The sequence below is a fragment of the Eptesicus fuscus genome, chromosome 11 (genome assembly GCF_027574615.1).
Source record: "Eptesicus fuscus isolate TK198812 chromosome 11, DD_ASM_mEF_20220401, whole genome shotgun sequence".
NCBI classification, from domain to species: domain Eukaryota; kingdom Metazoa; phylum Chordata; class Mammalia; order Chiroptera; family Vespertilionidae; genus Eptesicus; species Eptesicus fuscus.
The window spans coordinates 16021746-16047694 of NC_072483.1; the positions used below are offsets into that span (position 1 = coordinate 16021746).

Here is a 25949-nt window from a genome sequence, read left to right on the forward strand (position 1 = left end):
AAATACACAGGCGCTCACTCACTCCTTGAAAGTTGGGTTGAAAGCAGTAGCATGCCTTTCTGCCCTGAGTCTGTGGGCATTTTGAATGCCGTAAGATTTGAATGTCATCAGTGGAACTGTCAAAATGGATATTTTCATACATGTAAAATGGAGAGGAGAAAGTGCAAAATTAATGTCAGAAAACTTGTTTATATCCATCATTTACCAAATATTTGTTGGTAAATATCATTCGCCAGCCAGTGTTCTAGGTGCTAAGACTACAATATTAAACAAGATAGACACAGGCTCTGCCTTCATAGAGCTTACAGCCTAGATGGGGAGATGTTCCTGATCAAATGGATACCCTATATTTAATTATACTAATGATAAGTGCTACAAAACAAGTACCTGAAGCTACTAGAGTATGTAACAAGTAGGGAAGCTCTTCTGAGGAAGGGGCACTTAGGCTGGGGATGCAGGGACAGGGAGGGGAGCCTTCCTCAGGAGAGAGATTGGTGAGGAGGAGGGGTGGAGACGGGCCAGTGAGTAGTCAGAGCATAGCTCTGCACTAAGCCACTGAGTAAATTTTAGAAAGTCAGCTCAACTCCCCACAGCTCTGTTTCCTTCACTGGACAGTGAGCATGATGGGTCTGAATCAATGGCCCCCTTAGAGTGAGGAGATTCTGGTCCAGGTGCAGGGAACAGACACCCATCTTTGTTGAGAGTGGGGCTCCCACAAAAGCAGGATGCAAGTTCCTAGGATAGGAGACACACCATTTCTTTCCTCCATGTATTCAACAGCCAATGCTAGTTTCCCAAAAGGCGGAGACAGGGACCCAACACAGAAGAAATGTCATATATAGATTTTGTGGCTTGATATGCAAAGTCCTGGTTTGGTTGATAGGCTATTAATGGTCTATATGAATTCTCCAATCCCCTCCCCGCAATGGAAATAATGAAAATGAAAAGCTAAGACTTTTAATTTCTCCAGCTAGAGAGAAATATAATGCACTTTAAAAAAATTACTTTGGAAGTTTTCCTATTAATCAGGTATCTTACAAACAATGGCTTCTTAACTGTTACAATTGGTCGGTATGTGAGTTTATTCAGTTTAATAAGGCCCTCTACTGGCAATTTCTAAAAACACAGTCTCTTTCAAATTAAATAAACTATTTTAACTACTTCTAGTAATAAAGTTTCTCACATTCCTGATTATATCCGTCTGCACTGAAAAATGAAAAGAAAATCAGAAAGGGAAGAACTATGTGTCAGTTTGAGTGAGATATTCATTTACTTATTCATGAAATAGCATTTCATGAGGTGTCATTTGCTTTCTTCTAATGAAGTTACTCGATGTCAAAGGTACTCACAAATAAAGGATATTCCTTACATTAAAATATATATAAAGTATTCATGGAACCATAAAACCAAATTATGAATATTATTTACCAAACAATAAACCATATCATTTATGTCTCTTTATCCACATACAAGTAATTGACTAGCGTTAGAATAAAAGAAATATTGAAGACAGGCCTTTTAAGCTGCTTCTGATATGGCACAACTAATAACTAACTTCTGCTTGACAACTGAAAAAAAAACAAAAAACTCCCCACCAGTATATGGCAACTTGAGAATTTAATTATTAGTATAATAAGAATGTTTTAAAAATAAGTTGTCATTGACACATTTGTCAAGTTGTTGAAAGGAATGAGGAAGGTTAACTATAGATTCCTAGAAATCTAAGTAAATTTTTTAAATGAGGTAATTAAAAAATGTGTAAGTTACTTTAGGAAAAAGATTTTTTTAACAGGATAAAACTATAATCAACAATAAATTATGTGACTCAATAGTAAACATTTACAATCATGATAAAAATAAACACTACATTTATTCAACAATGGTGATACAGTTCATTGGAGAACAGGGAAGGTATAGGAGGTTTAAGAAATATATATGGTAATCTACCAGAATAGGAAATAAGCAAATAAATTGACATTATAAGTAGATATTAAAACACTATTTAGAGAAATATCTCCAAAAAGCAGCAGAAAGAGTAGAAAAGCCTCTGAGGACGAGGCCTGGGGCTGGGAGGGGGAGAGTGGCTCCAGGGACTGCACCACATATTTTCAATGTTTATAAAACTGCATGTAGACAAAACTCAGCACTATCATTCAATGTTATACCAAATGATATGTGCATGTATGTAATTATATATGACATATAGTTATATGTTTATATAAACATTTTAGTACTACTTGGTTTTCTAAACTGTGAGCATGTATCATTTGATTTTGTAGGTTTCTGAAGCTGACAGTAGAACCATTTGGAATATGTCTTTTGGGCTGACCTAGACCAGTGCTGTTTCCAGATCCAATCTGCCAAAAGAAGCAAGTACCCTTCATGGAGCAGCCTGTCAGACATGCATCCTGACAGTAACACTTGTCCCCACGTTTCAGAACTAACAGTCCTGCTTTCAACACCATAATGTCCATCTGCCTTACTATTGGAGCTTATATTCCAAAACGGGTTTGGGACTTTCCTTTAGAACTCAGTCCAGTGGGTTTCCATAGCGCATCCAAATCCTACTCAAAGGCATCGGTAATCCAGAAAGAGTATCTCTAAGAGGAGTGATCTCTTCTCCTGCTCTGAAATACCCAGATTAATTTATGTAACTACTGGGAAGTACCTTGTGTAATTGAGACTTCCAAACCGACACGACACACTTCATTAGACGAGTATGTATTGGGGCGCAGTAAACGCTGTGGGTAATGTTCTATGTATCTGAGAGATTTATTATTTCATCTATAAAGAAAGCACAATTGAGAATCTAAAATTCCAAAGGCATTAAACTGTGTAGAATTAGAGAAGTAGAGAAAAATAAGGCTGTAGGGTTCCTTGTGTTTAACTGGTTCTAGGAACTTGCCAGTCTTCAGTCTCAACCATTCTGGCTATTTAAAAGCACTATCACAAAATACCACTTTTCTAAGGACCAATCACATGACCAACCAGTATTTCCTTTTTCTTTTCTTTCCTCTCTCTCTCTCTCTCTCTCTCTCTCTCTCTCTCTCTCTCTCTCTTTTACCTAAATCCTCTGGATTACACTCCTGACCAAGCTGAACTCAGCCTACCAACACCCAGATCAAGAATGCAGATAATCCTGATGGTCAGCTGTAAACTTGGGCTTGCCTGCAAGGGGATTCATACCTGAGGTTAAAAGAAAAACAAAAATACCAAAGGACTAAGCATGGGCTTTAGACAATTCTGAAAAACTAGAAAATGTGAATCCCCAGTCCAACTAGTTGGCACCTAGAAGGGTTCATCTGGTTTCCTGGTCTGACAGAACACTCTATTCAGGGGGAAAACTAAGTCCCATCATGGCAAAGCTCATGAGAAATATTGCCTTCTACATCCAGAGAGCAGTGCAATGAAAGGTCAAGAGTATGAGCTCAGAGTTCAAATCCTGCCTCTCCCTCTTACCACACATGTGACCTTTGCGCATGACTTTGCCAACTTGAACCTCAGTATCTTTGCCTGGAAGATGAGTGTAATGAGATAGCACATGCAAAGAACTTAGAAGTGTGCCTGGTATGCAGTAATCATTCAATAGTGATTATGGGGAAGAAAACAGTTTGAATTTTCTCTTACAGCACCTATCAAGCATGCACTCATACATTTTTTTCATGATTTAGTGGGAACTCTGTGCCAGGTGCTGAGCTCTGCATGAGATTACCAATTTGGCAAGGGCCTGGTGGATAAATTAGGTGGATAGAGCATGCCACAGGCAGGAGTATAAAGGCATACAGGTGCTAAAGAACGTACAAGCCCAACATGTTCAGGTTACAGAAAGCATGTCTGGTAGCTAAGCCAGTAATTCCAGTCCAAATCATCTGAGGAATTTTTTAACTATTTCTGGGTCTGAATCTCACCTTGTAGATGCTGATCCATTAAATCTGCATTGGGATATGGGCATCTGCAAGGTAAATAGTAATGGCAACAGCTAACACTCATAGGCACTAAATTATGCCTGGTATTGTGCTGTTTTGGCTATCATAATTTATTTAATTCCCCCCCCCCAAATCCCCGTAAGATGGGCAGTCTTATTATCCACATTGTAAAAGTGAAACCTTGAAACAGATAAGTTCATTTAACCAGACCATAAAGCCAGCAAGTGGTGGAGGCAGGCCTTGAGCCCAGGCAGTCAGGTTCCGGTCCAAGTCTGCCATCGCTATGCCCTGCTGCCCCTCCATCCTCCAGGGAAGGTTCCGTTGAGCTGTTGGGACAGGAACCTCGAGAACAGATGTATAAGTGCATCGGGTGAGTGGAGAGAGATGAGCCAGCGGAGGTTGGCAAGCATCGCATCAGCATAGCCTTGTTTGCATATGAGGAGTCTGGCACTGAGAGCTTTCAACCACAGAATTTAAAGCCACTCGGCACACTTATGTCATATTTTTGTCAGCCAAGTGCTGGGGCCTAGGTGTCCGATGCAGGCAATGAGATATTTAAGATTAACAACCGATTCTATTTATTTAGTATTATACATTGAACTCTGTATCAGGTGCAGTGAATATAGGAAGTGATTAAAACACAGCCCTTGCCCTAGCTCCGTGGTCGGCAAACTGCGGCTTCGCGAGCCACATGCGGCTCTTTGGCCCCTTGAGTGTGGCTCTTCCACAAAATACCACGGCCTGGGCAAGTCTATTTTGAAGAAGTGGCGTTAGAAGAAGTTTAAGTTTAAAAAATTTGGCTCTCAAAAGAAATTTCAATCGTTGTACTGTTGATATTTGGCTCTGTTGACTAATGGGTTTGCCGACCGCTGCCCTAGCTGGTTTGGCTCTGTGGATAGAGTGTCAGCCTATGGACTGAAGGGTCCCAGGTTTGATCCTGGTCAAGGCACATGCCCAGGTTTCGGGCCTGATCCCTGGTAGAGGGCGTACAGGAGGCAGCCGATCAATGATTCTCTCTCATCATTGATGTTTCTATCTTTCTCTCCCTCTCCCTTCCTCTCTGAAATCTTTAAAAACATATTTTAAAAAACACTCCACACAGCCCTTGTTTTCAATGGAAAGAGATATTGAACTGTGTGGCAAAGAGCTCCACATCCCCCAGAAAAAGTCAGCACAGGTGCTCTGAGGATCCAAAGGAAGACATCGACTTCGAGAGTCCAGAGGTGTCTCACACGCATGGGCAAGGCAGGTTCCAGAGAAAGGAATGCAGGGTGTGAATCCAGTTGAATGTCGGAACCTGAGGTCTAGACTGCAGTGCGAGAATGAGGGGGTAGGAGGAATCCATGAGAAAGTGAAAAGAAGGTTCTATGGACAAGCGGGTCCCCAAAGAGTAGTCAGAAACACAGGTGAGGTCAGTGAGAAGAGGTCTGAGATGTGAAAGTAAAGGAGAAGCACAAAATGTCAGAGCTGGGACCCACCTTCAATCTCTCAACCTGTACCTGATGCAAAATGCCTTCCACACGTCTCACCTGCGGGAACCACCTGGCTTGCCTTTCAGCCATCAGCTGTAAACTAATCAGAGTCCTCTAGTGAAAACAATGAGGGCCAGAGACACTAAGAAGCGTTCTTGGAGCCAAAGACAAAACAGGAATGTTCTCTCTTTGCAGGAACACCTTCCTACACCTTCACACAAGCTCTGCTCCTACAAGAAGGCCCACTAACCATGCGTGGGTTCCGTTTCTTTTCTAATCCGTAAGAACTGAGCCGTGAAATGCATGCCCGCAGGAGCACAGGGATTTAGTTTCTAGCTGCAGCTCGGTCACCGCCTTGCCCGGTGATTTTGGACAAATTATTTCCCTTCCTTGTGCCTGAGGTTTTCTTCTGTAAAAAGATTAAGCTTTGAGTAATATTTTGAAAACTGCTTTAGCAGCAAATCCCTTATTTTAAATGAAAATGCACAAAAAAGCACTGAGCTGTAATCCATAAACCATATCCAAGCAGCGTGTGCTATGGTGGAAAAACTTGGAGCTGACAAACACGCAAGAAGTTGCACACCTTGGTACCCCCTGGAAAGCCTTTCTGGCGCTGGGTTCTTACAGCTCCCTGAGGCCAGAGGAAAAGAGAAGGCAGTGAGGGCTGTCACTGCTCTCCTGGGCTGGTGACGGAGCCCCTGAACTGAGGGGCAGGCCAGGTCCCCAGGAGTGAGTCATGGGGTTCGCGTGCAGGAGGTAACAGGCTAACAGCCACTTCTTGCCAATCTGTGCACACAGCTGTCAGCTCTAGGAGGCAGGAATTAGCCCCGATTTGCTACTGGCTATGAGGGGCTGGACCGCAGGCGCTGAGGAGCAAGCCCAGCATCCCGAAGCACGAACTCGAAAGACAAACTCACAGGGCTCTCAAGCAGAACTTCCGAGTGGCCAGGTGGCCCAGCCTGGCCGTGATAAGACGGAGCCCGGTCCAGGCTGGCACACACTGACAGCATTCTTCCTACCCCGCCCCCCACCCCCACCCTCCAAAAAAATATATATATCGGAAGAGTTTTAAAAGAGTCAGAAGGAAAGTGAAAGAGGAGATGTGGATCTTGACTCCCGACCTCACTGCATGTCAAAGTTTGGTTTTTTTTTCAGTAGTTCGTTACTTCAGGTTCCTAACTCAGAGAAGAGTCAGAACAGTGAACATTTCTCCAGACACTCAAAGAAAAAATATCCACATAGAAAAGGTTTCAACTGCAAAACATTTTTCTAGCCTTTAACTTTCCCGAGAATGAATGAGCTTGGCTGTGTGTGCGCTTGGGGAGAGGGTGTGGGCAGGAGGAAACAAGATACTGGAAACAGCAGGCACATACTAGAAACCTAGAAACCACAGAAAGGACCAGAGACAAAAAGCGGGTTTCCCCTCCAGCACACCAGTTCACTGAAAATTCGTCTTTACAGGTTTCTATTAAAATTCTTAAGTCAACCTAATAGTTTTTATATGGCTGGTTGCTTTTTATTTTTTCAAAAAATTTCCAACCTCCCTGCAGAGGCAAATAATTAAGAACTCCGCACTATCTTGTTATCATTGCTGCCCCGTGCCTGTTCTCAGACACGGGAGTCCCGTGCACCTCACAGGCAACCTCAGCCCCTGTAATTACTCGGAACAAATGCATACTTGTGGCGGCAGCCAGAGCCTGTAGACATACGTAAACATCATTATCTCACTTTAAAAGGAAAGCAAGCTGTATAAAGAAGAAACACTGTTACAAGAGTTTAAAAAAAAAAAAAATCCCAACAGTCTTACTTGCAGTTAGCGCTTCAGTCAACACATATCACAGCCCTGGAGACAGACACAGGAACTGCAACACTCTCTCCAGCTAAAACTTTCCTCCCGAGTTATCCTCTGTTTATTTTTGAAGCATTAAAAGGCCGCGCTAGGAGGACGCGCTCAGTTTTCCTGAACGGCCAAGGCGGCAGCAAAGTCCTGCAGAGAATGCAGAGCAAGTTTGCGGAGACTGCTCCCTCCGTGCGGCTCCGCGGTTGCTCCGAGCTTGTAAATACAAGCTCCGTGGACAAAGTCCCAAATGACATCACTGGCAGCTGCTTATTGTTGAGTCTTTATTAACTGACTGTCAAAAAAAAAAAAAAAAAAAGGAGGGGGTGGGGAGCAAGAGTATCTTTTTTACAGCGAGCAAGTCGGCGTCTTGGAGTGGATTCCAGCGACACATGCGTTAATAATCCCATTGACTCCAATTTTCAAGAGCCGGGCTTCTCCCAGGTCAGACCTTTCTCCGAGAGCCGGAGAGTCCCCTGTCATTCACCCTGGGCACACCGACGGCGTGCAGGGGAGGTCTGAAGCCGGCAGCCCGATCAGGTTGTGGACCCACCTGTTCCAGTCAGCTTCAGGGTTTGGTGATTCATGAATACACGGATATTAAGTTATGTCTTAGGTTGCCAAACAACTTTTACTGGGATGTGTGTACCTGGCTAACATTTTTTTCTAGATGGATTGTTCTGGGTTGTAACTCCTTTTAGATATACTCTCAAGTTTACCTTGGGGTAGAAGGAAGGGCTGCTTGAAGCCACAAATGCTGTGTGTGCATATGCAAGCAGGGAAAAGTGCTGGAAGCTTTCTTCAGATTCTCAAAATTTGAATGACCTACCTGTACCAGCCCCATCACGTCCCCCAAAAACCCAAAACAGAAAAAATAAAAACTTCTGCTAAGTATCTCTAACAATCTCAAGGACTACTGTAAACCCCATCCACTTCCAACCAGCAAATTCAAAGTGGGCACTTTTGCCGTATTGTCCACCCTCGTGGAATCCCTCTTCCTCCCTCAGCTGATTCCTACTTGCACTTCAGCGTTATCTCCCACCCACCGCCGGCCCCACCTGAGAACCCACAGTCCCGCAGCCTCTGCCTGAAGCTCCGACACTGGACTCCACTGTTTTCCTTCCTTCCTCTGAACTTCCACAATGATGCCGACTATTTATATTTGCTGCTTTTTATATACTGACTTGTATTTTTAGCTTGTTTTTTAGCCATCTGTGTCTGTCTTCCCAACTCAATTTGAAAGGTCTTTGAGGGCAAACATTGTGCTGTAAGTGTAATTTGTTTGTACTCGAATCGCCTGCCACAGTGAATCTTAAACAGCAACACGGGGAGGAGGGCGCTGAGGGGGGAGACGAACAAGGTTAGTGGGCCCGTGGAATGAAGTGTATATTTAGGTGAAATACTCTCCCTGCCTTTGGAAACAATGACGTCACATCTTATTACAGTGCATATCCCAACACTGTTTTCTCAAAGAGCAGTGATTGATTATTGATTTGGAAGCGTACCCAGACCTGCCAATCTGCCACTTCATGGAAGAATCAGTTAAAGACAGTGCATATCTTGGATCACTAATGAGTCTTAAAATCAACACAATAATTATGAAAAGCAAATGAGAAGTACCTAAATATTTTATAAATACAATCCTTAGACCAAGCAGTTCCACTTTTCAGAGTGACCCCACAAATATGCTCACAAAAGAGCCTGAGGATATAAGCGCAAGAATGTTACTTGCAACATTATTTGTAAAACATTAGAGTAGAGCTAGCTTAAATATTCATCAATATGAGAAAAGGTAAATTTTACAAATTGTGGCACATGTATAGTATATAAAACTTAGAAGGAGTTGAAAAAGTTGAGGTAACTGCCATGGACTGGCACAGAAAGAACTACATAGTTGCTTGTTAAATGGATAAAACAAATTGCAGTACAGACTGTAGTATATGATGGGAGGAATTACACAAATTATTAACAGTGGTTATCCTTGGAGAGTGAGACAGGGGAACTTTTAGTTCTGTATAGTTTGATTTTTTTTTTTCAATGAGCATGTGCCACTTTTGTTATTAAAAATAACAATAAAGGGGGATGGGTGAGGAGGAAAATGGGGGGGGGGAATAGGGGACATCTGTCATACTGTCAACAATAAAAAATAAACTTAAAAAAATAATAAAAGTACAGGATCATACAATTTTCATAATAACCCACAAGGAGAATCTTAGCTATTCCTTCAACAAATGTCTGGCACATAGTCGGTGCTCAATAAAGATCTATTGATTGGATGAATACTTGTGGACTTTCTACTAAGACCCAGCACTACATTGGAATGGAATAAGATAAAGAAGAGGGAGAACCAAGCACTTGGTATTCATTTCTGATTTGAATGACCTACCAGGCCCTTTCCCATACATTTGAAGACCAATTTGAAAACCTCTTAGACTCTGTCCACCTTAAGAAATTATTAACGTTAAGTACTTAGAACATCAAGTGCTGACCTTTCCCTTGGCAATTGTTGTTTGACAAGTGGAGTTGTAAGGTAAGACAAGTATGAACCGCTTTGGTTCAGTTCTCTGGTTGCTAACAAGCCACTAGACGAGAAGGCAGAAAGCTTGTAAGGGCACAGGGTTGCCCAGCTCCTGTCATGGCCGGTCTAACATTAAGGAACTCACCAGGGGCAGCTTAGGAAACTCTCACCCATAGAGTCTTCAGAGCTTCATTCAGGAGGGACGGAGGCTTTGAAGGTCAGTGTCCTGGAATGCCGGCACAGAACAGTCAGTCTCCCCTACATGCAACCTACAGGTGGAAACTCGCAGGCATAAGCCACGCTTAAGATACTACGTTTTTCTTTAGGGGGGGGGAAAGTCCAAGAAAAAGAATGAAAATGTCCACCAAGGAAAAAGGGGTTTTTCAAAGTAGTACTATTTTTAGTCCTCTAGAGAAAACATACTGAAGTCTCGCCTTACTTCCTAGTGAGAAGATACCTTATGTCTATGATAATTTCAAGACAAAGAAAGCACAGCCCATAACTCCTGCATGGCTTTATATTGCTGTGAGCCACATATTATAGGAACCTGAGGCCAGATCCTGTCTAAAAATGCACACGTGAAGCCCCTCGGGAGTCATAAAGTCACACTTTCCCAAGTGAGAGGTAAATATACGTATTTAACTTCACTTTCAACTTCGTATAAAAACAGTAAGGGAACGGTGAGGTGGGGTGGGGCCGTGTCTCCCCACCTCTTCCCGGTGGTCATTAATGCTGCAGCCACAACCGCCGCCCCCTGCTGAGGTGCGAGGCCCACCTTCTCCTGCAGGGCCTTCTACTCCTTCTTCAGGCCATGTCCTCTCTCTCTGAGCAGCCTGCCTTCACCAGTGGAGGATTGCCAGGCAACGTTATAAAATGGATATACATGTCTATTTGCCTGTTCATTTTTTAAATGATTTACGCTGTATTCTTCATGTTAAAGTGTTTTCTGTTTTAAACTGGAAAATCCCTAAAATCAGAGACCCGCTCTTCAAGAAGTTAAACAGGGAAAGGGTCCCTTACCTTGCAGGTGCTTGCTGGATGATTGATCTAACTAGGGACCAATCAAGACTATTATCACAGGAACAGTTCCTACCTCCAGTGTCTGATTTCCTCTCTACCTCCCCCTCTTATCCTGATAAACACGGAAAACTACTACCATTTATTAAGCATTTATACATGTCATTTGTTTTAAATGTGTTATCTCATTTACCTTTAAAATGATGCAGTGAGTTAGATGCTATTATTGTTAGTGCAGGTAGCTAGATATTAATAAAGGGAGGAAGCAAAGGGACTCAGACATTATTACGTATAATGAATGGGAAGCATGAGCCTGTTTGCTTCACCAGGAAGATCCAGGGGATCACAGCATTGCCCTGCCGAAGATTAATACCCCTCCCTTCCCACTCTGGTACCAATGGGGGCGGAGCAGGGGAAGGTAAGCGCATGTGCAATCGAAGTCAAAATGGCACAGGGGGAGGTGCTGGACCATAGAGGCCTATCAGTCTAGCCTGGGGAAATAATGGATTAGTCAGGAGGCAGGCCCAGCTCAAGCCCACAAAAGCTTGGGAAGTTGATTGGTTATTTTGAAAAAACTTCTGGTCCATCATGAGCCAGAGATAACATAATCCCCAAGGAACACAGAAGAGCCCCCCCCCCCTCTCTCTTTGTCTCTCTCTCTCTCTCTCTCTCGGCCAGGAACACATGTAACTATGCAGGTCTAGCAGCCCTGTAGGCCGAGGGCAGACAGTGTGGGCTCCAGGCACTGAGTTTTCATCTGAAACAGAAACTCTGGATAGTGGCCTTTGTTTGGGCCTTGATGAAAACAAGATTGGACTTTTTCCATGGCAGGACAGACAGATAGGACATTGGGAACCCATGAGGGGCAGCCTTGTATTTTCACCCAAATAAATCTTGCCACACCACAATCTCCCATGCAGGGGTCTGTGAAATATCCTTCTCATAATCCTGTGGAAGAACAGAGTTTCCACCAGCAACATTATCACTCCCTTCTTAGTGCTGAGGAAACTGAGGCTCAGAGTGCTATGCTGTTCAAGTAACTTGACTCTGATCCTACAAATGGTCAGAGGTAGATCTACCATTTCAATTCTGCCTGCCCTTCCAGTGTCCTAGGGAGACTTAGAGCCCACTGCAGATTATAAATATGAAGAATGGCAAGTTGGAATTAGAAGCGTATCGCCATCATTCAAGTACTCAGTTCTGATCCTTATATTGTATACTAGAGACCTGATGCACGAAAATTCATGCAAGAATGGGCCTTCTTTCCCCTGGCTGCCGGCACCACCTTCGCTCCTTTGCGCTCCGGCCCGGAGCCACCTTTCCACCTTCCCACACTGCCCAGAGGCCCAGAGCAGCTGGGGCGGTGCAGAAGTTGGGTTAATTTGCATACTCACTCCTGACTGGCTGGTGGGTGTCACGAAAGTATGGTCAATTTGCATCTTACTCTTTTATTAGTATAGATATGGCAGGAGATATTCAATGGACCTCAGACCTCAATCTCAAACTGGTGTGACTTCTGCTCATTTTCATAATGTAGCCCCTCTGCATAGCTCTCAGAGGAGATATACTGTTGACTTCAAAGACAGGTGCAAAGACCATGAAATCAGCTCCACGGGGCTTAGTCTCCAAGCATCAGCGTGGAGTCGATTCTCCATGCCCATGGAGATGGGCAAGATTCAATTGTGGGAAGGAGAAAATAGGAGTGCAGGCATTTAAAAGTGTTCCTACCTGTTTCCCTTCACACTGAGAGCCTTCAGTGACTTCTATTCCTTTGCTCCAATATCTATTTTTTCTTGTTGAGCTAATGGTTCTACTACAGGCATAAGAGACAGCCTGCTGCCAGCCAGTCTGCCCTGTCAGAGTTAATATGATCAGAAATAGGAAGCAGAAGAGATTTGCAGAGTAACACAGGAACACCTACGCGTTCCTCAAACCAATCAGCATGGCTTTAAGAGTAGGGTCTCTAGGGGCACTGAGACCTGCATGTTTAGAAAGTGGCCCACGATATTCTCATACAGATGGTCCTCAGACATATTTGAAGAAGCACTGGTTATAGCAAAAGAAGTGCATACATGACCATCTTGTTTACAATCAGACGTTAATAAAGAGCATACAGCTTTGTCCAGGTTCCTTAGGAAAGAACACCATGATCAATTAATTAGAAAATTCCCAGTAACCCTTCCCTGCAATAGGTCACATCTGACACAGAGTTGGTGCACAAAGTGAAACTTAGAGAAGACAAAACAGGTGCCATGTTGATGGTCCCAACACAGAGTTGGGTCAAGTCCTTTATAGGCATTCAACACTGCAGATGTTACAGTATTCCCCATCCATAAATCAAACAAAACAAGAGTAAACTATAAAGTGTGAAGTCCAACAAAGTTCAGATTACTCCCATAATGACTGCTTTGCTGTATGTCATCATATATCAGATTTCAAGCTTACACAGGCATTTTTCCTCAACTGGGGAGGGAGAGCTGCTTGCTGGGGCCCTCAACACACGTGCATTCTATCTGTTGAGTTGTTAACACCTTTGGGGCATCAGGCACCTTAGGAGAGGGACTGATATGGCAGAAGTCTGTTGAAAGAGGAGCTGAAAGAAGAGATGTAAATTTGACTGGTTATGAACATTTGCCTGGGACCTGTCCCTGATATGGGGTACTATGCTCCCACACATTTGCTTTCTCAACCAGCCCAGGCTCCAGGCTCAGCCGGGGAGGCACAGAGAGGGTTAATGTTCCCGAGGCAGTGGAGGGCTTGGGATGAAAGGCCCTGTGTAAGTATAAAGTATCACCATGAAGCTGGAGGATTTGGTTTCAGCTCCTCATTGTGTTGTTGACAGTGCATACTGTGAGTTTGACATTTTTAACTACTTTGCTTGCCCCAAATAAAAAGGGCTGGGCAAGAGGAGGTGGGAAAAGGGGAGGGGGGGGGAGACATATTCCTCCCCTGACTTTGATTATACACAACCCCAACGCATTCAAGTCCAGTTTGCAAGCTGGGTCCAACAATGCTACTTCAAAGATTTATGTAAATTCATTAAACAAGATGCAGGTTGCGTTTCTTTTAACCTGAGAACAGAGTCCTCCCGAAACCAGAGCCTGGGGGAGGTCATGAGGGACCCGCTGTCTATAAACTGCGAAAGCAGCTCATTCAGTGGCCTGTAATGATTGTCTAAATAAAAAGACCCTGAGTTCGATTTCCACCAGATACTGAGAGGCCAATAAAATCAGGGATAGCATCACGGGGAGGAAGGAGAGGGGGGTAGCCTCTGGCTTTCCCAGTGCCAGTGCGTGAGAGCCAGATCGTCCGGTGATTAGCGCCTGCCTTCCATAGAGCCCGCCCCAAATGGCATGTCAGCTCCCCAGGGGTTCCTAAAACACACTGGGGCTCCAGCACTTACAGTCCCTGCCCCCACCGCCTCACACCGGCCCTGACAACATCCCTGGGATGCAAGGAGAAAAGCGGATAGCACACTGTTAGAGGCCCCCGGGGGGGTGGCAGAGCTGGGTCCGAGGTGACAGGCTCCCAGGCTCTGGAATGCCTGCCTGCTCTTGTCCATATGGCCAGCAGAGCCCAGAGCTGACTGGGGAGCACCCCCGTTTTATGCTGACAGAGATTCTTAGGTTAAAAAGACAAAAGTAGGGAATCTTAGGGGAGGCAGGTCAGGGGTCTGTTGAAACTGTTTTTTATTTTCTCCCTGTATAAGTGCACGTGCTGCCCTGCTCAGTGGTTAGAGCACTGGCCAGCAGACCAGAGGTTCTCAGGTTAGACCCCCGGTTTGGTCAGGATGTGAACCAGAGGCAACCAAGCGATGTGTCTCTCTCACATCAAAGTTTCTCTCTCTCTTTCCCCCCTTCTCCTTCCTCTCCATTCTCTCTAAAAGAGTCAATGGAAAAAATATCCTCAGGTGAGGATTGAAAAAAAAAAGTACTAGTAAGTGCATAACACACACACATACACACACACACACACACACAGAGTGAGATTTTTCCCCTGATTGCCTCACAGGTTAAGCTCCAGAAACACCTTACTTATGTTCATGGCAAATATTCCTCAAGGGCCCTATAGAAAAGGCTTCCTTACAGATCAGAGAGAGAGAGGCAGTCTTTTCCAGCCAAACTGCCCTGGGAAGTCAACGGAAGTGGCGGAAATGAGACCAAGGCTGAGGCTCAGGGGATGTGGCGGCCTGGGCTTTGCCCCAGGGGCTTCTCTTGCTCCAGCTGGCCTGACAGAGGGGGAGAGCGGTCACCATGCCAGCATGGGTGATGCACAGTTCACCTTTCTGTCAGGATAGGACGAGTCCTGCTGTCCTCACCTTCCCAGGCGATGCTCACCATGGTGTGGAGAACTGTCCTTTGTATTGGAACCCTCTGCAATCTGCCTGAGGCGTCAGAAAACCCGAGGGACCCAACTCTGGACTACCAGGCCTTGGGAGGTCATAGATCCCTCAGCTCTACTGTTACTGCCAATTCAAATTTTATACCTTAAATAAATCCAGAATCGCTTTAAGACAGATTGAGCCTTTTCCAGGTATAAAATTCTATTGTTAAACCTAAAATTCTGCTGGTGGTGAAATTATTTTAAAGTATAGCCCTCCTATTAACAAAGGAGAATAACCATTCGATTTATTAGTTATCAGTTATTATTTTGACTGATTGTAATAAGGTGAGTCCTATTGGTCAAGTTCGTGAGATGCTATTCTTAGGTTGGAAATTGCTTAATGATATGGTAATAACTTTTGAATAAGTATAAACATGATATATTCCTTGTTTTATAAGAAGAAAAATGTAGTTAGGAGGCTTTGGAATGATATTTTAGCAGCAGGATACTTTTGAAATGAAGTCTTCAGTAGAAGTTGATTGCATAAAACAGTTCAGGGGTGGTATCAGTGGGTGAGGTCTTATCCCACCAGCCCTCCCACGCCCACCTGCCAAAAAGAGCAAAGGACACACATGTATAGGCAGGGCTGGATGAATTGAACTAAATGACATTATCCCTTCCCTGTCTACTTCATCCCTTAGTGACCCCTGTCCTCTGAGCCCGTTTGACCCATTCCTTCCGTACCACCCAATTTAGCAGTTAGTGCTACACAGCAGGGACTTGTGTGTTCATATTTGCTTCTGGTAGGTAACGCTCACCTCCCAAGTCGATTGTAGGCATCAACACAGAGCCCATCCTCCATACTTCAGTAGTTCCCTCCATGCCAAACAGGGGTTTATTCCCATGATCAAGGAGACTTCAAGTCACAGGAGGCCTAAAAGGTGAGGGAGAGCAGGTAGATCTGCTGCAACTTGGGATGCCAGTCACAGACTGGAGTGGGCAGTGGGGGAGGGGGCGCCAGGCATCAGAGCCTGAGATAAGGAAAGCTGGCTGCCTTTCTGCTTTTTCTCCTTTTCCTTCCTCAGCCAGCTCTCTCGCAAGCCACCCTCAGAGGCAGATTATCATGCCTGCCTGCTCCTCCCAGGTGCAGCTGAATAATGGTGAAAATACATCGGGAGTCCGGAGAGAAGGATATAATATTGTCCAACACACGTCATGTGAACTTGAAGGTTACTCCAATGCATTAATCTTTTAAATCCTTATCTTTTCATTATTGATTTTGCTCATTCATTCATTGAGTCACTCACTAAACACTTTATGGAGCAGTTTACAGCTCATACAACAAATCCTCATTGGCTCTGCATATTTTAGAATCTGAGCCGCTATGAATACGCATAGGACATTCTGTGGGTAGCTACTGATTGGGAAATGCAAAGGAAAAAATACATTGAAAAATGTATTTCCACCCCTGTTTTGATTTAATAAATAAATAAATAAATAAATAAATAAAGTCAAAGCGTAGGGGCCATTAGTCTAAGGATGAGAGGTGGCAACCGAGATTGTGTGTGAGAAACAGAAAAGGTAAGGCAACCTGACAATAAAGTGCAGCTAGTTGAGCATGACGCACAAACCTCTTGGATAAAAAGAACTCCGTTCTTGGCAGGGAGGCCCGTTTATCTATGGACATGCAATTGTTGACTGAGTGTGAACTGTGGTTCATATGAGGTCAGAGAGTCCAAGGGTCACTGTCTTAGTGAAACATATCAGCTGGTCAGGGCCTTTCCTATAGCACATTCCATATTTTGGAAACAAAGTAAGCAGTCCTTGCCCTCATTTCAACGTAGAGACAAGACCAGTTTCCACTAAACCCTTTGGTCTTTGACTTGGATTAAGAAACCCTAGCAATGCACTCCCAGAAGCAGGTAACCTCCCCACCCCCACAGCAAACTTCCATACCAGCACTAAATTCTGTCCAGTCTCCGGAGAGACTCATTCTGCTAGAGGAGGGCAGGGTATATGCCAGGGGTCAATTCTGAGTGAAAGCGGGCTTGGAAACACATCGCCCGTCTGGTGAGAAAAGAGAGGAGAGGAGAGGCCAGAAGGAGAGGAGAGGCCGCTCCAGGTGGATAAGGTGAGGGGTGTGCAGAGAGGAGGCTCCAGGTTGCTCTTTAATGCACACGGTTGCATGAGCACCCAGTCTGGACTGAAGACCCTGGCTCGGGACCTGGCCTGACTCTATGGCATTATCTCTGGGTGCACCGGGGCATTTAGCTCTGGTTTGCATCCTATTTTATCATTCTTTCTCTGTCCTCAGCAGTTTGTTCCAAATAATTTTCTCTTCCAATTCACTGCCCTTATGTTCAATTTCAGTTTGATCTATATTTATTAGCTGCCAAGAACATGTGGAGCACTGCAGGGACTATCAATAACGTCTCTTCTCTCTGTCACTCCTAACCGCGCAGAGAAACATCTGCCATGGCTTCCCGACCCTCCACCCACCCATTTCCATGGCTTCGGGGTGACTCCAGGGGCTGGCTTGGAACAGGCTTCTTATCAACCCACCGAGGACTCAGGTTTAGTGCTGGAAGTCAAGCATCCTGGGAAACCTCAGTCCAGGCAAACCAAAAGGGTGGTCACCCCAAATCCACCACAATTCTATTAGCGAATTCCGAAAGCCTCAGAAAAATCAGTGTTTCTTTATAAGTCCTCGAACACCCCCAAATTGTTTCCATGGGCTCCTCCCATGGGAAGATTCTGCTTGGCTTTCTCTATTTCCTGTTGAGCCCCAATAACACACACCTCTGTTCCATTCTGGTGTTTGCATTTTCCCTGGTATCTTCCCTCTTTCGGCAAGCCCCTTATCTTCCCCCAGCCACCCCTTTAAAAAGCATTTGGCCGAACAGTGAAGACTTTACAAAGAGATTTTGCTCTGTGCTTTCTGAACCTCACCTTTTAGTCTGGAACTCAACCTGTGGAGGACGTGGACTTGCACCCCACCGATCTGAGCAGCTATGAACACTCATGGGACAGAGCAGCACGGAGCCTCCAGCCGCCAGCACCTCCAGGACTTGCCCCACCCAGGGACCGTCCTTCCCCAAGAGGCCCGTATCCAGTGATTGGTCCATGCAGCAACGTAAAGGCCAGGCAATTATGCGCTGACTAGGGTCACTGTGACGGGCTGCAGGCAGCCCACTGCACCCTGTAGGCTTGGCTGAGGCTCTGTTCCCCTCCTCCCTGTGTCCAATGCACATTCTTCCCCTCCCTCTGCAGGTGTGTCTCCCCAGCCAACACCTCACAATATCCCAACCCTATCAACGTAGAGACTGTACAGTTTCTGCTTCTGGAGAGCTCACCTGTGTCGCAACCTCAAACCCTGAGAACCTTAAGCACAAGAGAGGAAGTACGGTTTCTCCACAGTCCTCAGCGAGGTCTGTTTTCTTAGGTAACTAGGACACTGCATCAGGGTGAGAAATTACAAGCTGGAGACCACAGGTTATGCTCCGGTACAGAGGCAAGCCGACTGGTCATCTGAAAGCAACTCACACGTAAGGCAGAGCAGCAGCTTCGACAATTCAGCCACAAGAGCAGTAACTGACATGACCACAAACACCAACATAGCACTTAGGATGTGCTGAACACCTTCCACACTGTAATTGTTTCAGCTCAGCGTCACCATAACCCTATGCGTTAGATTCTCCCATGCTCTTCCTTTACAGAGAGGTGACTGAGGCAGATAGGTTGAGTAATTTGCTCAAAGTTGCAGGCTAGTGAGTGGGCTGAGCTTGGATATTAACTAAGCAACTGGCTCCAAAGTCTCCACCAAACTGCCCCTATGTGTGACCTGAATGTGAAGGGAAACAAGTAAGATTAATGTCTTCCTCCCACCCATGGCAGTAAATATCACCCTCCATCATCAATAAGCTACATATCAACATTTTGACTGCATTCCTTCTTCCCTAAATAAGGAAATCTTGTGTCCAACTGAGTTATAGGCAGGCCCAATTTCAAACCTCCATGTCAATATCACTGTGTTACATATGGACCTTTCCCCCAATTGTGGTTTCACCATTAAAACATAATTCCTTTAATTCCCAGCAAATAGGCTAAAGAGTACCTTAAGTATTTTTGGCTTCTGTGCATGTCAACACAAAAAAAAAGAGAGATAAAATTGTTTTCTTTTTCTTGTATCCAACTGTGGTGCTGCAGAGAAGCCAGGCAAACCAGTGAGCCCACTGCCAACACGTCAATCAAAAGGCGCAGGGCAAACCCTGGACGCCTTCCTCCATACTCCGGAGGCCTGAGTTTCCTGGCTTCCCCGTGCGAATTGTTGGCTCGCCCATGAGTTACTGCTCAGGAGGGATAACCCAGATAACTGCTGTTTCTTGGAGATGAATTTTTAAAGCACATTCTACCTCCTGCCTCTTTGCAGGAGAAAATATAAAAAGATAAAGATAAATAAAAAATTGTAAAATCCTACATTGCAAATTATTCATATCCCAAGTCTTTGGTCAAGCGAGATCTAAATTCCTGGACCTCTGTTGCCCTGAGCCCTGTGTATTATTTAGATAGAGGTAGAAACTGAACCCCAGGCTACAGGCATAGAAGGGAAAACAGCTATTTTCTCCTTTGCCATGGAAACCCTGTGCACCATGAGGGACTAAGGAGAAATGAACAGCTTTCATAACTTGGGGGGACTGCTGCCTCTACCTTAGCAGCATAATGGAGTTCTGCTGCAGCATAAATCATGGGCCTAATGCAAGCTGCCTCTGGAAGGCTCAGGGAAGCATCTCACTCACCTGGAACAAATCAGCATGGCTTATTCTCAAGGCGGATTAAGCATTTCCCCACAAGCCTTAATCACCTCTCGGTACCTTAGGACATTCAGTGTGCAGGTCCTCAGAGGAAAGGGAACATTGTGGATAGACTTTGTTTTTGCATGTGATGCTTCTATCCTGAATACACAACCACACTACAAAAATATTAGTCACTACTTCTTCAGACCTTGTCTCAGGCACATGTCCAAATATATGAATAGATAACCCATGCAGAGTGTATAATTGGTATAAAGTCTCTCTCTTTCTCTTACACACACACACACACACACACACACACAGAGAGAGAGAGAGAGAGAGAGAGAGAGAGAGAGAGAGAGAGAGAGAGTTGGAAATAAATAGCTCCAAACTTAATAGCTTTGCAATCAGTTATTAAAAAGCTCAACTGACCACCTATGTCTTCCCTTTTATTCCAACCTTCTTCCTCTTTCCCTTCCTCTTGCCCATCCTGCTTAAATGACTTAAGTCAAGAAGAACTTAATATCTATGTTAGTCCCTAACCCTCTTTTTCAGAACTGTTTCACATGGAATGACCTCATCACAAGTTAATCCTCCATTGCTGCTCAAATAAATCTGCATTGAATGAGGACATTTGTTTCCCTCTCTTCAATATGAGTGTAAAACATTTAAAATGTAAACTCGGGAAGGAAATGTCTCCGATACATCTGGGTTCCTGGTGAACAGCATCCCACCGCTGCACATTGTAAGAAGACATGGCCGGAGATGGTTATCTAATTGGATGCCAGCACCTCCTTCCTTTCCCTGCCCACTTCCTTCGGTGCAGGAGTCTCCCTTGGAGAGTGAGCCTTTTCATTGGCACACTCTGGCTAACATGGCCCCTCGGTCCTGCTTGGTGGATCTCACTGGCTCTCCCAAAACCCAGGTGTCAATTTGAGAATACATTCTCCCAGGGCAGGCACCTGGCCCTGGGTCCTTGGCAAACCAACTGTGACAGGTTCTCCTAGCAGCTGCAGTGGTCGTCTGAACTTCCAGGTGATTAAATAAGCCTGGTCTCTGGCCTGCTCGTGTGTTTGGATTGGAGCCATTTTCCTGGAACGAGGCGAACAAACATGGCTGTCTGCTCACTGACCACAGCCTAGTGTCTATGGGCTGAAATGATGAAATGTCCCCTTATCTTTCCCAGGCCACTTAGACCTGGAGTCATCACAGACATGCCCTGGGAAATATGAGATCCTCCACTTGCCTGACATGAGACTAAAATTCCACTTTCATTGTAAATAATTATTAAATTTGAGAGCTCTGCTTTGAAAAGCAGGCACTGATTCTAACACTGGCTATAAAATATTCCTTTCTTGTGATATTGCGCATGCTTATGAAAGATACATTTGACTGCATGCATCCATCAAATGAAGCTATCGATCGAGGAGAGATATACTCAATGTGTTTACATTTTCCAAAAACACAATACCACTTTCTAGACAAATAATTAATTTTGGTGAAACTCGGTGCTGCTAATATGTAAATACCAGTGGCCTCCCATTGACTAAAAACACACATCCACAGCAGGTGGCGATTTAATTTAATGATAACTAAACTGCTGCTACAGGATCCTATAAACCTGTGGTTTTTAGTTGCTGGACCACAATATTAGTGTCACCTGGGAGCCTATCAGAAATGCAGAGACTCAGGCCCAACCCCACCTACTGAATCAGAAACTCTGTGGGTGGGGCACAACAATGGTTCAATAAGCCCCTCAGTTGATTCTGACTCATGAGAAGTTTGAAAACTATCTTTTAAGTGAAGCTGGGCCTGATGTAACCAATCTGAAGGAGTGGGGGGCTGCTCGTGAGGGATCTACATTCTGTCCATCATGATCCACTCATACTGCAGCCAGATCTAATGCATGCTGCTACTACTCTCTCCTAAAAGGTGCTATTACCAGCTGTCCAATTCCCTGGTCCCACACAATTATACCCCCATACACACAGTACTAACCAGCTGGTGATTTGGTGTAATGTATACAGATCTGAAGACATTCAGCTATATCAATTCACCATTCAATTCTACCCAAAAATCTCTCCAAGGGACAGGCATGAATGTCCCCATTTTATAGATGGTGGAAATCTAGGTTGCCAATGGCCTTTCAATTAAGACAACATAAAAAGAGCTCCAGACTCACCCTCTGTTAGAGTAAATGGCATATTTCCAGTCTCCTGGTCCAGTCAACCTCGTACGAAATCTGCAATCCTAAGACACTTCTCTACGCCTCACTTAGCCTCCACCAGGTAAGAGGTTGGGTTAGAGATATACTGCTATTTGTTCAAGATGTCGCAGTTAGCTACGAAAAATTCTTCACAGACAAAATAATCTTGCAGAACAGGATTTGGGATGATACCCACTGTTGATGAGGCCATGGTGAAATAAGCATCCTCATACAATGCTAACAGGAGTCATAAACTAGTACAACCTTTCGGGGAAGCAGTTTCCTATATCATTTGACTTAGTCATTACACTTCCTGGAATTGATCAAAGGTAAGTTGTCCAGAGGTAGTAAAAATGATTAATATGTAAGAAATTTCTCTGTATTAGCATTCATAAAAGTAAAAAAAAAGGAATAATCTACATTTCAATAATACATGGTCAAATAAATTGTAGTTCTTCCCTGAAATGGATTGTAGAGAGTCATTTATAAGTAGATTCTTGAGCACAGTAATTAAATAATAGTCACACAATAAAGTTAAATGAAAATAGCAGGATACAAAATTTTATATACAGTAAGTTGTCACTGTTTTAAATTGTGGGTTACCACACAATTATACACATGTCCATGTGAACACACAGAGACATGCATTGAAAACAACTGACTAGAAACCACTGATATATTAGGAATGGTCACAGTGTTTCATTAAACCAAACCTGGGGACAAAATATTATCCCCATTTTACAGATGAGGGAACAGAGTTTCATAAGCACTAGCTAGACTATCCAAAATTACCTATTAAATACAGATCAAGGTCCAGCTTGTCTGAATCAAAGCCCATGTTTTGTGTACTCTACTGTCCACTGCTTCTGATAGCTTAAGTGGTGTGACACACCATGGCTGAGTTGGGAATGCAAGCCAGGTTTCTTACCTTTGTTTACTGTTCTATTGCAAGAAACATACAAAATATCATTGTGCCATAGTCATAGACAACCTCCATCTAGATATCCTCCAAATATCTCAAGCAGCAATGATAATAAAAATTAAAATTACTAAATGCATAATATGTATTAGGCCTGTGCTAATCATTTCGTATTATTTTACTTAATAATTTTTATGACAACTCTATGAACACTATTCATCCTACTAACAAATAAGGAAACAGACTCTGAGAGTTTCAGTATCTGCCCTGTACACACATGTAGAAAGTATCAAAGTCAAAATTCAAACCATCTGTTAGAGTACAAAGTCAGTGCTCTTAATTTCTCCATTCTAAAACATTTCTAGAGAAAAAGATCCCTCCAACTCCTTCCATCTCTTACTCTGGCATCAAGTTTACATGTTTTGGCATAAATAATACCTTGGCATAGTGCTGATCATTGAAAAAAAGTGAGAACAAGCACAGTTGGCCCTCACAAGAGCCTGGGATTTGGTATGAGCAGATATTAGAGATAATGAACAGACCTGGCATTTTCTCCCCAACATCTTTAGCATGGAGTTCATTAAAAACTGGGGCCCGGTGCGGAGGTGGGGGACAGTCCTAGGCCTGGCCTATGGGGATCGGGCCAAAACCAGCTCTCTGATATCCCCCGAGGGGTCCCAGATTGTGAGAGCGTGCAGGCCAGGCCAAGGGACCCCACCAGTGCATGAATCCATGCACCGGGCCAGTTTTGGCCTGATCCCTGCAGGCCAGGCCGAGGGATCCCACCCGTGCACAAATCTGTGCACCAGGCCACTAGTATGCATATAAGATCTTTGGTTAATCTCTTTCTGCCCTCCCCCATCCTCCCTTCCCTCTGAGATTCATCCGTCTGTTCCATGTTTCCATGCCTGTGCATTGAGCAGCTGCCCCCTGGTGGTCAGTGTGCATGATAGCTACCAGCAGAACAGTCAAACGGTTGCTTAGGCATATAGATAGATAGATGATAGATAGATAGATAGATAGATAGATAGATAGATAGATAGATAGATACTCATTCAATTACAATTAACTCAGACCCTTAGTAGGGCCACATTAAATACTTACATATTAATGACCAACTGAAGCCAAGTATTCTCTAGGTGTCTAAATGCCTGTGTCTCAGAAATGTCTAGCAAGCTGCCACGCAAGTGCCATGTGACTGGCAGGAAAATAAACTCTCATTTAATTCTCAATCACTTCCTTTCCTTCTTCTTCCAATTCCTGGCCAGTTCCTGAACCAATCTGTACTTGACCATGGGGCATATCTCCTTGCCATCAGTCATCTTAAGACCTGATGCTTTATGTGGGTGTTGTACCATAGAGCTTACATTCTAGAAGGAGACATTAGTCAACAAACACATAAACAGAGATATGCAAAGTAGGGATATGCGCATGGATAATAAGTTGGAATGGCAGAATAGAGGTCGTGTGGTTGGTCAGAAAAGTTCTCTGTAATACAGCGGCACTGACGTATATTTAGGGACAAGTGTTCCAGGCAAAGGAACCAGTGGAGCGAGGGCCCTGAGCTGATAATCTGCTTGGTGTTGGGGAAGAATGGCAAGAAGCCAGCATGACTTGGATGAGGGGATGAGGGAAAGAGTGGGGGCATAAGATGGGGTAGTGAGTGGAGACCATGTAGACCCTGTGGACAAGGTGAGCACTTGGGCTGGGACTTGAAGCAAGATGCCCGCACACTGGTGGTTTAGGAGCAGAGGCCAACAGGACCCTGCTTGGATTTCTGAAAAAACACTAGAGCTCTGGGAAAGACAAGTGGCAGGCCATGAGGGAGGACACCAGGACACATGACAGGACACTTTTTGTAATCCAGGGAGTGGCAAGGTAGGTGGCTCTGGCCCCAAGGGAAGCAGCGGAGTTAGGATGCGCTCAGACGTGGGTATACTTTGAATGTGGATCTGACACACTGATGAAGTGAACAAGAATATGAAAGAAAGGAAAAAGGCAAGACTAAGTCGAAGGGTTTTTTCTGAGGAACTGGAAAGATGGAACTGGTAGCCTTTCCTGAGGAGAAGCCTGCAGGAGAAGTAGGTGTCAAGGGGAAATTGGGAGTCATTCCAAGTATGTTACGATTGGAAGCCTCTGAAGCATCTAAGTGGAGATGTCCAGCGGGCCGCGGGTTCTACGAGCCTAGGACTGGGGGAGGGGGCATCCAGGACAGAGACATAGATTTGGGAGTAGTCAGTATATAACTACTATTTAAAGCCACACGGCTGGATGAGATCACCAAGGAAGTGCACATAAATAAAGCAGAAAAAGATATCCAGACAGTGAGGTAATGTTCAGGCACATTACAATCTTCTTCATGCCCACCAGATGGCCAAGCCCCTTCCTATGTATGGAGGCAACCAAGCAGAGAAGCCTGGCCCGCTGCTCAGGAAGGCACGATCCTTCCATTCAATACACGGTGCCAGGCAGGCAGCCTCAAAGAGAAAAGAGGCAAAGCCATGAGGCCTTGAAGGAAAAGAAGAGGCTAATGTATGTAGAACTCAAACTGATGGTATTTCCGCGGGTAAAAGAAGTTTCCTCGGCTCTCCCCCTGCTGCCTGCGAGCGACTGGGCCAGGTGGCTGTGGACGATGAAGAAGACCAGTGGCTGGGCTGATGCTCGTCCCTCAGGTGTACAGCCTTGTCTCCACAGGTGTCCCACTGTGGAGCCCTTCCCTGCCTCCCCCCTCATCTCCAGGACAGTCCCTCAGGGAGGACTTATTAAGGGGGCAGCTATCCCACTTCCTTATCCTGCACATCCTCTTTCAACACTCTCAGCAAAAAGTGGTGTGATTGGCTGTGGGTGGAGAAGTTGGGAAATGACCTGAACAGCTACAGTAGATCACAAAACCCAAGAGAAGGAGAATAACGACTCTAGCGAATTCTCGTTTTAGTGAACT

General features: G+C 44.6%; 1 protein-coding gene across 1 annotated transcript in view; it reads right to left on the reverse strand.

The window, feature by feature from the left end:
* The window catches only part of NCKAP5 (NCK associated protein 5), a 908330-nt gene that overhangs the window by 837607 nt on the left and 44774 nt on the right, over nt 1–25949 (reverse strand). The window lies entirely within an intron of this gene.